A 12,610-nucleotide genomic window follows, 5' to 3' on the forward strand; every position below is an offset into this window, starting at 1 on the left:
GGGGTGGAGGTCGGGGGTCGGGGGCGTGGGGGAGGGGTGGGGGTCGGGGCGTGCGGGAGGGGTGGGGGTCGGGGGCGTGGGGGAGGGGTGGGGGTCGAGGCGTGGGGGAGGGGTGGGGGTCGGGGCGTGCGGGAGGGGTGGAGAGCCCAGGGGATGGCGGGGACGGGGGCGGGGAGGGGGCGCGGGCGGCGCGGGGCCGGGCGGGGCGGCTCCGGGGCGGGCGGCGCTGGGCGGCGGGGGGCGGGGCGGGGACCCGAGCGGGGTCGGGCGGGGGCGGGCCCGGCGGGCACGCGCGGGGCGGGCGCGCGCACGCAGCCGGCGCGCCCCCTCCCGGCCGCCATGTTGGCTGGCGTGTGGGTGTCAAACGGAGGCAGGCGCGGCGGCGGCTCGGCCGGCGGCTGCCCTCGCTCGGCGGCGCTCCCGGGCTCCCGGCGCTCCCCAGCGCCACCGGCGGCCGCGGGCGCAGCGGGCGGCGCGGAGGAGCCGAGGTGAGCCGGGGGCTCGCGGGGCGGCGGCCCGAGGCGCGGACCCTCCCCGGGCGCGGACGCCCGAGCGCAGCCCCCCCAGCGCGACCCCCCCCCCCCCGAGCGTGCACGGCCGCTCCAGCGGGGACCCCCGGCTGTCCACCGGGCCCCGGCCACGGGCTGGAGCGTGCCGCGTCCCCGTCGGGACCCCTCCTGGCGCCGCAAGACCCCCGCCTGCCCAGCGGGGAGCCCCTCCCTTCCTGTCAGAGTCGGGGGCGCCGTCGACTCCCGCCCCAGGTCCGAGAGCCCCTGCAGGCCCTCGCCTTCCGCCTCTCGGCGCCCCCCCCTCCGGGGCAGGCGCCCCTTGCCTCCAGAGCCCAGTCCCGCCGCCCTCCCACCCCCGTGTGGGGCCCAGCCCCGTTCCCTCCAGGAATGGGGGGTCCCCTTCTCTGCCCGGGGTCCGGGCCGTTCCCCCCTTAGGGCTGGAGCGGGACCCCCTCCCCTCGCCTGTCCCCGAGGACCGGGTTGCCCCCTTTCCCCCCGCTGTAGCGGGGCCGGGGGCGGCAGAGCCAGGCTCCAGCTGCCTTTTGTTCCGCGTGGGATGGCAGAGACCCCCCCCCGCGGCGGCCCTGCGCGGTGACCGCGGTGGGCGCGGGGCGCGCGGGGGCCGGCCTCTCCCAGCAGACCCTTCCTCGCGCCCCCCTTGGGGCGGCTTCCCCCGGCACCCAGCGCTCGGCAGCTCCGGGTGCTGGTGGTGGGTGCCGGCGAGCGCTTGGGGAGAGCCGGCCCTTCCCGGAGGACGCCGTGCCAACAGGGTTTTGTTGGCGTCCTGAAGTTGGCCCGGGTGGCTTTGCCGGGGGAGCCGCCCGGACTCCCCCAAAATACTAGCAGGGGCCTGTGAAAGTCCATTGCTCTGCACTTCCCAGGGACTCTGTGTGTGGGAGGGGGTTCCCCTGGTTTGCTGTCCTGGGGAGGCATCTGAAGTCTGCTATAAGAGAGGAGGGGGGCTCGGCCATTATTGGGTTCAGATGGGGGAAACTGAGGCCTGGAGATGCAGGGATTTGCCCAAGGTCACATAGTGGTACTGTATCAGTGCCAGAACTAGGAGCTCGTCTCCAGGGCTCTCTCCACGACATTTTATTATTATTATATTTAAAGAGATGTTGGGGATCTCCCCCACCCCCTCTTTGTATTTACAGTCACACAAGTAATTTTAAGCAGAAGAAGAGAAAAAGTCTGAATGCTTCCCTTTCCATCTTCAGAAAATTCCCAGTGAAAGAAGGGATTGGAACGGGGGTTAAAATGACTGAAAAAGGTGAATTTTAGTTATCTCTGGTCACCTCGGGCTCACGCAAGATAAGGAAGATTTGGCAGAGAGCACGTGCTGTCTTGGCGCTTTGTAAGCCTGATGATGGGTGCTGACAAAATCCTACACTGAAGCCCAGCAGTGGTTGAATTTGCTTGGGTAATTAAGTTTTCATCTGTATTTAAATGAACATCAAAATGGACTACAGCGTGTTTCTGAAACTGTACTTGTTCAACTGGTTGTGTTTGGGCTAAGCGGTTGTTTTGGAAATGTACCCAGATCTTCTTAGCTTTTATTTATCTGTATCATTTCTCTTTTTACATTTTTCAAGCTTCCTTGTTTCCTTAGTTTTAAAATCAGCCTGTTTGCCCTTGCCGGCCGCTGGGTTATTCTTTTGTAAGCACTGGCTTTTGAAGAGTTGGGTAAAGTAGGAATAACTGTGAGGGGTGATTTTAGGAGGCAAGTTTGGGTTGCCTCCTGCTCTCTCCTTGCTTCCGGGAGGATATTTGTCGCCCTGGCCACTGAGCTTGGCAGATGGGGAGCTCAGTGGAGCACTGCCTCCCAGCGAGGCCAGGCATGCGAGGTGTGACCTGTAAAACTTTCCCTGGGCGTGCAGTCTTGAGAAATGGCCCGTCCTTTCTAGAAATACATTTGCCTCGGAGGTAACTGTCTTCCAGTAGGGAAGCCTGGGTTTCCCAAGAGTAATGATCCTGCTAAGAATCCCATAAAACTGATTGTGAAGTTTTGGGGACTCTCATTCATTTTAATGGTTTGGCTTTTCTCAAATTTAAAGGGAGGGCAAAAAAAAAATTTTTTTTTTCTGCTGAGATTTCATGGGAGGAGTGGCACCTTTGAGTGCTTTGTGGACTGAGGCGCTAAGAGGTTTAGCGCATGGGTGGATTCGTTGTCGCCCTGCTTTTGGGAAGTGCATTTAAGTGTTGGGAGCCTTTCCGCGATTGCTCCTTCACTGTTCCCCAGAACCCTTCTGTTACCAGGTTGGTGGGGGGCAGGGCCTGACCATGGTTTTGGCCATTTTGTGGTGTGAGTGCCTGGTGACCCTGAACCTTGGAGAAGTCAGAGGGCTTGGATTTGGGGGATTTGGGGGTGGGGAGGCCACGAGGAATTATCTCGCCCTACCCTCCTATTTGTCTGCTGAACCTTTCGTTTCATCTGTTCCGTTTAAACATGTCTCGAGGCATCCAGCCTTAGCAAACCAACCCCACCAATATTTGGATTTGGCTTCCTCTCTGTTCTCACCACCCCCAGTAATCTGTTGGAGCACTTGTCACATTGTCAGTGTATCCGCGGTCACATTATGACATCTTTTTTTTTTTTAAGGATGTATTTTTTAATTTTTTTCTCTCCCCTCTTCCCCCCGCCCCCGCAGTTGTCTGCTCTCTGTGTCCATTCACTGTATGTTCTTCTGTGTCCACACCGGCACTGGGAATCTGTCTTTTTTGTTGTGTCATCTTGCTGTGTCAGCTCTCCGTGTGTGCAGCACCACTCCTGGGCAGGCTGCATCTTTTTTGCGCTGGGCGGCTCTCCTTATGGGGCGCACTCCTTGCGCGTGGGGCTCCCTATGCGGGGGACACCCCTGCGTGGCAGGGCACTCCTTGCGTGCATCAGCACTGCACGTGGACCAGCTCCACACGGGTCAGGAGGCCCGGGGTTTGAACCGCGGACCTCCCATGTGGTAGGCAGATGCTCTATCAGGTGGGCCAAATCAGCTTCCTACATTATGACATCTTGAGACCAAAAGACCAAGTAAACAGACCAAGCTTTGTTTACTTCCGGAGCCCCCAGCTCAGCACGTGGGTGCCCAGCCAAGCCGCCTGGGGTGAGTAAGCAGTCCTGGGGCAGAGGCACATGCTGTGTTGATCCCCCATTCCAGGCTCCTCTGTCCTGCCTTGAATTTCCAAAACCCACGTGAGCGACCTTTTAGCTGGCCACAGGTGTCGGGCGTTCTCTTCCTTCCACAGGCGAGGAAACTGAGACCCTGTGCCCTCGGTCCTCCTGCCGGCGGGGCGTGCGACTGGCATTTGAGCAGATCTCTTGGACCCCTGCTGCCTCCTTTGAGAAACTTGAGTCTCAGAGGGGTGATGAGACTTGCTTAAAGCCGCGCTGCCCAGCGGTCAGCGAATCGAGTGCTGTGGGATAATGCAGTTTAGATGCTTGAGGCTGGAGAGTACATTTTGTTTCTGTCACTGCATTGTGGAGTGACTATTTATGTCCATCTGTTGAGTTTCTGAAAATTGACAGGCTTCCTGATAAAGTTTGTTAATAGGATTTTCTTTGGTCGTAATTAGCTTGTTCAAGGTATCTAGAAATAGACACTTTGTTAGAAAAACAATTACTGTGAGTTAAGCACACATGCTGTTGAACGTGTATTTTAAGTCACTCCCATTTATGGATCTGTTTGACCGTGCTGATTTCCAGGCAGGCTGTCAGGCGTTTGATGCCTTGAATGCAAAGATGTTTTCAGCTGTCTTTTTTTTTTTTTGTTAACCATAATTTCATTTCATCTTTGTAAGGACCCTTTCAGGTGGGCCTTACCATTCATCTGTGAGTGGAAAACAGGCCCAGAGAGGTTAAGCAACCTGCAGGGAGCTGGCACAGCCCAAACACAAACCCACGTCTGTCTGGTTCCCAAACCCAGGTCCCATCAGCTCCTCTAGCTCTTGTAGAGTGTGCTGAGTAATCATTTAAATAATCTGATAAACTCATGATCTGAAAACTACTGCCAAGTTTATTTAGAAGGTCGGAAATCATGAATAAGTTGAGTTCTTTTTCCTAACCTTAGAATCTGTGAAAGAGCACTGCAGCTTGAGTATCAAGCATTGAATGGGCCACTTTAGTAGACAGTAGATTTAGGGTTTGAATTAAAAAAAAAAAAAAGAAGGCCGCGTCGTTTTAGAAGGGCTCCCTGTACCTGCAGAAGATCCATTCTGGTGACTCATTCCCAGGGAGCCCAGGTACTGGCTGCTGCTTTGTTCCTGGGCACAGAAAGCTTTTTCCTGCCTCTTTTCTGTCTGTCCTGGTCTAGGCAAAGTGTGCTGCAGTTTCCAGCCCTCTAGAGGCCCGAGAGGTAACTTAATCCCCTTTCTATTGAAAGCTGTGCGAGGCACTGGGTGCCCGGCGGTCTTGAAGGGAGGACATCCCGCCTTGCCTCCTGGTGACCCAGCTGGTGAACAGACCAGACCCGCATCGCATCCCCGAGGGCTCCTGCGCCCTGTGGCTCTCGCGGCGTCTGTAATGGGTCCCTTTTGAATGCAAGCTTTGTCTTGCCTCCCACTCCCACCCCTCTTAAGTTAATGTCACCGTAGCTGAGAGCACCAAATGGTACCGGCAATTTGGCTACAAAGGCCATATGTGCAAATAGCTTTGGAACCACATGTGGGTACAGATTGCTCCCCCCCTCACGCGGGGGCGGCTTTGGCTTGTAATCTCTGAGCTTTGGTTTCCTCATCGCTAAAGTGCTTCACGGAATGGAGCGGCAGTGTTTCTCCAGCTCCACCCCCAGCCTCCCCCGAGGGGCTGCTTGTTACCAGCAGTCGCTGGGCCTGGCCCAGAGGTCCTCATTCACTAGGGCAGGGGGCCGGGAGAAGGCCAGAGCGTTTGCATTTGTAGCCAGTTCCCCGGTGCTCCGATGCTGCTGTCTAGAGACCAGGTGTGGGGTGAGGGCATTACAGGAGAAGGCCTGTGAGGGTTTTTTAAATTAAATTTTTCTTTTTTAAAAATTTCTGTGTGAGGGGTTTTAACACGGGGCCTGGCCAGGCAGTGGAAACTAGAAGCAGCAGTTCCTTTCTGCCTCTTGAACACTTATAAATAGGGCCCTCCAGGTGGACACTTGGAAGGAAATTTGGTGTCCCAACGAGGTGCGTTCGCTTGGTTCTTACGTGCTGTGATGTGGGCCTTGGTCCCAGGCATTTTTATCACTGTGAGTTAATTCTAGAGGGCCTCCTCGATGAAGACATCCGTGTCCTGGGCCGGCAGTCAGTCCCAGATTCCACTTGACAACAGGCTGGTCATTCCCCGTCACTGCCGAGGCTTCTCGAAACACCTTGGGGGCCGCCGGGGCGAGCGACCGAGAGACCGGGGCCCTAATGGAAGTCGCTGCCCCTTCGGATTGATTTCACATGCTTTGTTGTTGGGAGTTCGAAGAACACTCTTTTTTCCCTTCAGTACCAATTAGCAACTAGTCCATCAGAAGCAGAGGGGGTGTGGCGTGCCAGCGCCCACGGCCAGCTACCCGGTGTGTGGAGCCTTCTGCTGCGCCTGCTACGCACAGTGTTTAATTGAATGTTCACGAGGAGCCCGCAGGGCCTGCCACCGTTTCACTCTCTAGCTCTGTTCAAGGTTCAGAGGGGTTATGCAACCTGCCCCAGGCCACACAGCTGGTGAGTGCCAGAGCTGTGTGGGACGGAAACCCACCTTAATTCTGTAGCCACAGGGGCTTCCATTACCTCGTTTTACCCTCTCCACAGCCCTGGGGCGGGGACACCCTTCACAGAAGCGCAGGCTGAGGCTCAGAGGGCGGGTGGCCCAGGCTGGGACTCCATGACAACATCTCCCTCCCGGTCCACATTCTGGTAGTAAATTCATGACCTAAGCCGCAGGGAGGAAGTCTGTCGGCTGGTAAGGGTTTTTGTGTTTGCAAAGCTTTGTTAAGATAATTGGCCAAATTGCTCTTTGCGGGAAGGGACCTTTCCTTTTTTTACTCCGTAATCCTGACTCTGTGCACACTGGTTTTGTAAGTGTGACTCATGGGTTTTATTTTATTTTATTTTTATTTTTTATTTTTTTTGACTCATGGGTTTTAAGGGACTAAATCCTCTAGCGATGCCATTGTTAAAATGTGATCACAGTCATACCGAAGCTTGATAGTTTTTAAAAATCACACACGTATATCAATATAAAATATCTCCTTTCCCAGTGGGCAGTTAGAGCGCAGGAATTGCAGCAGATGGGTAATTTTCTGTGCTCTTAAAATGAACTGAGCTGGCTGGGGCGGGATCACTTTCCCAAGGTTTGAAAATTGCACACAGCTCTTAAGTCAAGGAATGGTAAACAGCTATGTGTCAGGACCTGCCCTGGCTTTTGGGAGGCCCTAGAGATTTGGATTAGCATTTGTTATTTTGTGAACTCTTTTAAAACTCCTGGTGGATAAATAAAGGAAGGCAAAAAGACAGACCCCTCCCCCTCCCACTCATGCCCCCCCCCCAAAAAAAAAAAAGGTCTAAGCAATAAAGGAATGCTGACCGGCTAAATGATTTCACACTTTTTTCTTGAAAGCAGGTCCTCTTGTTTGACACCCAGATCTGGCCGTAGGATAAAGGCTGTGCTTACGTGGGAAACATATGATCTGCAAATAATTTTTACTGCCGTTTTACTAAAGTCAGCCTGGGAGATGTCGAAGTATCTGTGTTCCAAGGACAGTTTCATGACAATAGGGCAGAATATTTGAAGTCAGTGCCAGCCTGGAAAATATGTGGCACGCGGTCACTGGACTCAAAGTTTCAGGTATAAACCAAGAGGTTAGTCTCATTGAGAAGATGGAGTTGACATTCACGGGCCGTGAACCTGGTTCTTTGTCAGTAGGAGGCTGATGAATGGAGGAAAGTCTAGTCAGGGAGGGTGTCGGGGAGAAGGTAGGATTTGAACTGGGTCTAGATTCTGGAAGGACAGGGAAGGGCGCGCAGGCGGGGAAGGGAGTGGGAAGGCATCTGAGACAGAGGGACTGCCGGAGCCGAAGCTCGGGGGTGTGCAGGCGTGTGTGCCTGTGTAAGCCCGTGTGTCTGCTCTGTGTGCCGGGCGTGTCTGCCTGTGTGTGTACGTGCCGTGTCGTGCACTGTTTGTGTGTGCACGTGGTCTGTGCACAGGCTCCGGCAGCCACCCGCCGGGGTCGGGGGTGGGCGAGGGCCTGCGGGCCAGATGGCTGCAGGTTCTGAGCAGGTTTAGTTGCTGCAGGCTGCTGGGTGGACCTTTGGGGTGGGGCGCTCGGGCAGTGCCTGCAAAGTGGGGTGATGGCTGTGGTGTGGGCCCGGCCCGGGGTGGCTCCCGTGAGCCCGGATGGACGGCGGCCAATTCAGGGGACAGCGCAGGGCGCAAGTCACCGCGAAGGGGGACCGTGGCCCAGTTCTGTGTTGGAAGATTCAGGGGCCTCCAGCGCCCGCCAAGAAGCGCGGTGCGACCGGGCGAGCCGGTGGAGCGCGTCCCTGACCGAGCCTGCGAGTCACGTGGCCTGGGAAGCTCTTTGCAGAAGCGCCCCAGACCAGCAGAAGGAGCCAGTTGTTTCTCGAAGGGCCCCAGATGATCCTAATTGTCCGTGGGGGCTGAGACCCTGCTGGGGCAGCCTCTGGGGGAGCCGGGAAGGGGATGACGGGCTGTGGGGAGCTGGGCCCCGATGTCGGAGGTCGGAGTGGACGGCCGGGAAGAGGCAGGGTGGCCTGGCGCCGAGCCTGAGCTGGTGGGGGGCGCCTGTGAGCCACCTGTCTGGCAGCCCTCCTTTCGACCTGCGCTCCAGCGCGTCCTGCCAAGCAGGCACGGCGGGCTCCCGTCTGCCCAGGCCCGCGAGCCCGGCGCTGGGCCAGTCCCTCCTCGCCTCCTGCTCAGGCGGCCCTTGTGGCGCTGGCGACTGCGCTTCTGCAGAGTGACTCTTCCAGAAGGGAGTCGGTAGTGGAGACTTGGCCCTAATCCGGGGAGAGTGGCGCTCTCAGTCCAAGATGGCAGTGGGCTTTCGCCTTGTACACCGAACGCCCGTCGCGGTAGCACACGCATTTATGCTATTTCTGGCAAAAAGAGCCTGTCGGCCGTTTCCCTCTTTATTTACTGTTCTTTGAGCACATGCGTTCTCTGCTGTAGACGGGGAAGACAGATGAGTCAGGCGCGAATTCCTGCTTCCAGCTCGTTTGCCCGCCCGCAGAGGGGGCGGCTGAGCCAGGAGTGGGGGAGGAGGCCGCGGAAAGTTTGGAAAGTGGTGTCGGCGGTGCCTGGGCAGGGGAGGCGCCAGAGGGCAGGGCGCTGGGGTCGGGTGTGGAAGGGAGAGCGGGGGCAATGGGGGACAGAAATGAAGGGTGAAGCCCGGGAGAGGAGCAGCCTGCGCCCAGAGCCGGGGCAGGGGAGCCGGGAGGACTGGACCCCCAGGGCCGCCGTGCCGCCTCCCCCCCGCCTGGGGGTGCACAGCGCTGCCCCTAAAGCGGGGTTCCCCGTGCATCGCTTTTGCTCTCCGCTGTCAGTGGTGATCCCCAAAAGCAGGCCCAGAGCCCCGGTGTGGCTGGAGGGGAGAGACCCAGGTTCTCCCGAGGACCTAAAGAGCGCTCACCTTTTTCTTTTCGCCTTGAGGGGGTGGAGCTCAAAAGAACCCCCTGAGCAGGGGCTCTGAATCCTCTTTTCCATAAATCCCTAGAGAATTCCCCTGGCCTGCGGAGGTGGGTGTGCACCTGTGCGCACGCCCTGACGCGGCTCTTGGGGGCTCCCAGCCTTTCAGCAGTGCCCCCTCCAGCATCCCCACCTGCTGGCACCTTCTCTGCTGGCCGCCCTCCCCACCCTCGCTTTCTGTCCCCGGGCACCCCTCAGGGCCGGAAAGGCCGGGGCCTGCTGCTCAGACCAGGACGCGCGTCAGAGGGCCCTGGCGCACCAGCCTCTGTGGGTACCAGCCCCCAGCTCTCCCCAGTCTGCACTAAGGGAAAACTAAAAACAAGGTCCCTGGGGGCCGAATGCTGCAGTGCACCTGTGTGTGTGTCGCTGGCACTGGCCTCTGCTTTTTAAAAAGCAGTCTGCTCGCCGTTTTACTTTTCTCAGACTGCTGGAAGAAACGATCACACGTGCAGTGGCTTTAAACAACCCCGAATTCATTGTCTCACTGTTCTGTAAGCTAGAAGTCTGACACGGGTCTCACTCGGAGCTAAAATTAAGGTGTTGGCAGGGCTGGTTCCTCTCCGGAAGCTCTAGGAGAAAATCTGTTTCCTCGCCTTTCCCAGCTTCCAGGAGCCATTGCATTCCTTGGCTCGGGGCCCCTTCCCCGTCTTCACATCAGCCGTGCTGGATGGAGCCCTTCTCGCCTCCCGACGCTCTGGCACGCCTTCTCTTCCACCCACCCACCCGCGTCGTCCAGCATAACCTCCCATCTCACGGTCAGCGGACTAGCAGCCGGGGTCCCATCTGTCCCCTTTGCCGTGTCACCCAGCGCCCTCACAGGTTCGGGGGGATTTTGTGTAGCAATCCAGGCTTGCAGCTTCACTGACAAATCAAAAGACCTTGGCAGCAGGGCCCGCACTGTTGCATGGCAACCAGGGGCCAGCGCCAGCGCGGGCACCACACGCAGACGGGGCTTGTGGGTGCCCCTGTCCCCCAGCCCCTGTCCCTCAGGTATCCACTCGCTCACCTGCTCCAGGGACCTAGGCCTGTGTTCGGGGCGGCTGTGAGCACTCATGCCCCCCTCCATGCTGGAGTGCGGCTTTGCTTCCCAAGAAGTCCCCCTACTCCCATCCGTCCTCTCTCTCTATGCACCGCCACCCCCGGCTCCCTGTTCTATGCCATTGTAGATGGTTTTCTTTTCTCATCGCTGCTTGCCTCCCACCTCTTCCTCTCCTGGCACCCAATAGTGGTGCATTCCGGTGCCTTCCGCCTTAAGTCTTTTCTTTCATCTCATATGTCTTGATTGGCCATTGGAAAAAGCCATGTACCTGCATGTCGAGAGCAGAGTCTGTTAAAAATCAGCACCCCACGCCAGGCACTTGCCGCGCGGTTGCTCCAGGCCCCTCTGTGTGCAGACACTGGGGTGCCCCCGAGGAGGGAGTGCTGCTCCGTGTCCCTGGCTCACCCCTCCTGCCTCTGGGCAGGCCTTCCAGGACCAGAGGGGAGAGACGGACTCGAGCAGGGGGTCCTGAGGCTCTGGTAAGGACACTTGGGTGAAAGGCCCCGCACTTGCAGACATTGCCTGGATGTCGCTGACCCCGGGCCTGGGGCTGGCGTCCAGGAAGCCCCGGAGCACACTGGCCTGCCCGCGAGACCAGATCTAACGGCTGGTGGTCAGAGAAAGAGGAGGCTGACGGCCCCGCAGGGTTCCCAGCCCCGCGCTGGCCGCCTTCCCAGGGGCTGCATGGGGGCCTCTGGCTGAGCCGTCAGTTTGACAGTTTAGGGATATCTACTTTTTTCTTGACATCATTATCCAACATGTTAAGGATCTTTGGAAACTTGCTTTTAAAACAAAACAAAATGCTTCCTTATGGAGAACTCCTAACAAATGGATAAAAGTAGGAAAAGAGAGTTTAATGAACTCCCATCCTCAGCTTTAACACTTTTAGTCTAGACTTCCCGTCCCCACCCCATCCCCACTGATTTTTTAAAATATGCTTTTTAATTTTTTACAAAAGATACTTAGCTTACATAAATGTTACATAAAAAATATAGGGGATTCCCATATGCCCTGGCTCCCTAGCCCTCCCACATTTTCCCACATTAACATTGTTCATTAGTGTGGTACATTTGTTACAATTGTTGAACACATTTTGGACCATTGCCACCAAGCGTGGAGTATAGTTTACATTGTAGTTTACACTCTATCCCACACGTTTTTGTAAGTTATTACAGGATATATAATGGCTTGTCTCTGTCATTGCAGTGCCATTCAGGACAATTCCCAAGTCCCAAAATGCCCCCATATTATATCTATTTTTCCCTTTCCCTCCTCTCAGAACCTCCAGTGGCCACTGCCACCATATCAATGATAAAAATTCTTCCATTGGTAGAATCACAGTAAGTCTGTAATAGAATAACAATAAGTCTACTCTAGTTCATCGTTCATTCCCCAGTCCTGAGGATTCTGGGATGGTGATGCCCACTCTGCCTCTAATTGAGAGGGGGCTTAGATCCCATGGGCAGATGGATGGGACTCTCTTGCTTGCAGTTGCAGACTCTGTTCCTTGAGATGCTCATTGTCCATCATCATCTCCTTGTTAGCTGTCCTGGGTGAGTCCAATGTACTTGACAGTAGGTGTTGGAAATCCACTGAGATTCAGGGCCCAACTGGTACATGGACAGCCCAAAGATATAAGTCTCTTGGATATATACCTGCCAACTCTAGTACTAACTAGGTTCATAGAAGGGGCAGAAGAGCCAGCCATGTGTAGAGAAACTGCAACTGAGTCCCACTCTGCCACACTGGAGAACATAAATTCCAAAGTAGGGCCCGCTTGGCAGGGTGCCAAACTCCTGAGCTTTCTGCACTGCCTATAGTGTCTGGATGTCTCCAGAGCCCTCACTAGACATGCTATTTGAGGCAGTGTTTACTGTGGCAGTCAATGAGATCCTGCTGAGACGTGCCTAAGTGTAACCTCTGGAATCACCTCCCAATTTGCCTTAAAATCTCTTAGCCATATAAACTCATTTGTCTTTACCCTTTCCCCCTTTTGGTCAAGGTCTTTTTCCAATTGCATTGCTAGTTGGTGCTTGGCAGTAATACCTTGGTGCCAGGGAGGCTCATCCCTGGAAGTCATGTCCCAAACTGGTGGGAAGGTAATGCATTTTTGCTGAGTTTGGCTTAGAGAGAGGCCCTATTTGAGCAACAAAGGGGCTCTCAGGAAGTAATTCTTAGGCACCGCATAATACTAGGCTAAGTTTCAATTTCTGAAGTAAAGATTCGTAAATACAGTCATCACTATTAAGGGCCCGCCAGTGGTCCATCCTCCTTCACTAGTCACTGCCCCTGTATTCAGGGGATTCTTGCGGTCCCATTAGAGAATGTGGCTGAGCTCCCCAGGTTGGGAATTCCATATTCTTTTGGTTATTGTGTGAATCTCTACCCACTGTGACAATGCCCCGTGAACACTTGAACCACATT

General features: G+C 55.9%; 1 protein-coding gene across 3 annotated transcripts in view; it reads left to right on the plus strand.

The window, feature by feature from the left end:
• The first annotated feature begins 353 nt into the window (after positions 1 to 353).
• EPN2 (epsin 2) overlaps positions 354 to 12,610 on the plus strand; it is a 76,145-nt gene continuing 63,888 nt past the window's right edge. For all 3 annotated transcript variants that reach the window (XM_058283369.1, XM_058283368.1, XM_058283370.1), the window contains exon 1: positions 354 to 488. The gene's annotated coding sequence lies outside the window, so the exon portion shown is untranslated. The remainder of the gene's footprint in view (positions 489 to 12,610) is intronic.

Source organism: Dasypus novemcinctus, chromosome 21, assembly GCF_030445035.2.
Source record: "Dasypus novemcinctus isolate mDasNov1 chromosome 21, mDasNov1.1.hap2, whole genome shotgun sequence".
In the NCBI taxonomy this organism is placed as follows: Eukaryota; Metazoa; Chordata; class Mammalia; order Cingulata; family Dasypodidae; genus Dasypus; species Dasypus novemcinctus.